We start from the raw sequence: 2,005 nt of genomic DNA, 5'->3' as shown, positions 1-2,005 counted from the left end.
AAAGCCAGCCTGAGCAAGAAAGTCTGTGATATTCTTACTCTAATTAACCACCCCCAAAACCAGATGTGTAGCTGTTGCTTAAAGAAGTAGAGTGCTAGTTTTGAGCAAAAAAGTTCTGGGACGTTGCCCAGGCCATGACTAAAGCTCCACAACTGATAAAAAGTAAAATAAAGTACAATATTGAGTCCTTTAGTCATAGGACAGGGTTATTTTTTCCATTTCAGTGGATCTACTTGAATTTAAAGGCCTTTTTCCATTTCCAAATCACTCATCTTTTTATTGTTGATGTTCTGTGGTGGTCTTGGTGCTTGAATTCAGGATAGGAGCTATCCTTGAGCTTCATTTAGCATGAAGCTAGTACTGTACCACTTGAAATACAGGTCACTTCCAGGTTTTTTGGTGATTAATTGGATCTAGGATGTGGTGCAGGAGGAAGGGGAGTAGAAGGAATGGATTGGGGGTGTCCCTCCTTACCCTGGTGCTTTAGTCATATGAGATGGAAAGTTTGCTGAAAATGGGCAGGTCTCCTGAATTGTCCAAGATGGGTGAATCTGACCCAGCATGGCTCCTGCTGTACTGCACAGGTAGCCTTGACCCAAGAGAGAATTCTGAGGGGTGGCATGAGAATCAAACATGTGAGAGAACTCAGACATGGATCAAAATAGGAAGGTGGTGGGGTAGACATGAAAGGCAGCCCCATGAAAGAGGTAAAGAACAAATACCTGACTCTAGAAGGTGAAGGGGTTATTGGTGCCATCAGGAAGGTTGGGTGAACCCAGGAGGTCATCGGCAATCAGGATGGGTGTTGGGATGATCGACGTGGGGCTATCTAGCAGCCTCGTGGTGGCAGCAGTCTCATTGGCACTGGAAAATCCAGCAAAGCTAAAGCTATGCTGGAGATAGGGAAGGTCTGCAGAAAGGTCCTGGCCAGGGCTCTGTGTTCCTTGGCTTTGTGGATGAAGTGGCAGCAGGGCTCATAGAGGCAAAGGTTGGTGACATGGAAGGTACTAGATCTTGCACTTGGGATGGCAGGCTAGGCTGTGGAGCTTGTGGATGCTGTGCATGAAGTGACACTTGTCTCTATATTTATAGGTGTTTTCTTCAAATTGGAGGAATAGCTAGTTCTTATAGCGACTGGAATTGACCTGCCCCTTTTGGTCTGCTTCTGATTGGGCAGCAGCTGCTCAGCACCTGTGAGAAAGAGCAGTCTCTGAAGCTGCTGTCCCTAGAGTACAAGACTGGGACTGGCTCACCCTTCAGGTTGCTGATGACCTAGCTCTGGTGGAACTTGGTGCTGGGCAGGGTGTAGGCCAAGTGCCTCCAAGGGAAACACCTCAGCAGCAGGAGAGACCACTGCCTTCCTGTCCAGCAAGCAGCCCCTTCTCTGGGAGCTCTGTCATTGAGCATCTTGGCAACCAAAACTTGCATAAAGCTTCTCTCAAGTTGAAAATGGTGGCAGATATGAGTGGGGTAGTCATTGTGGACACTGACAGAGGACAAAGTTGCAGATTTGGTGTCATGAAGGTCCTGATGTGGGGAAGGTGCTTACTCTGCCACTTAGGTCAGGAGTCCCACATGTCTAATCCCAGGGCCCCTCACCTTTCTCACTCTGCCCTCATAGAACTTTAAGTGGATTTTTTTTGTTTTCTTTTTAGATTATAAAATGTCAGTGCATCAAATACAAGGGATTGCTGCATATTAATTGGGTTGCATGTAGTCAGGTTTTTTGTTTGTTTTTCGTAAGTCGTGGGGCTTGAACTCTGGACTTGGGCACTATCCCTGTGCTCTTCAGCTCAAGACGAACATTCTACTGCTTGAGCCATAGCACCACTTCCGGTATTCTAGTGGTTAATTTGAGATAAGTGTCTCACTGACTTTTCTGCTGGGCTGGCTTTGAACTGTGATCCTTAGATCTCAGCCTCCTGAGTAGCTAGAATTACAGGCGTGAGCCACTAGCACCCGGCAAGTAGTCAGTTTTTCATCAGAACAAATACCTGAGAAAAGT

General features: G+C 46.6%; 1 pseudogene; it reads right to left on the bottom strand.

Moving 5' to 3' along the window:
• Window positions 1-483: 483 nt before the first annotated feature.
• On the bottom strand, window positions 484-1,478 carry LOC138803204 (mRNA decay activator protein ZFP36L1-like; annotated as a pseudogene).
• Between the last annotated feature and the right edge of the window lie 527 nt (window positions 1,479-2,005).

The sequence above is a fragment of the Dipodomys merriami genome, unplaced genomic scaffold (assembly GCF_024711535.1).
Source record: "Dipodomys merriami isolate MVZ:Mamm:240054 unplaced genomic scaffold, mDipMer1.0.p SCAF_338, whole genome shotgun sequence".
Classification (NCBI taxonomy): domain Eukaryota; kingdom Metazoa; phylum Chordata; class Mammalia; order Rodentia; family Heteromyidae; genus Dipodomys; species Dipodomys merriami.
Note: the sequence above shows the minus strand (reverse complement) of the source record. Positions and strands in the feature narration are given on the sequence as shown.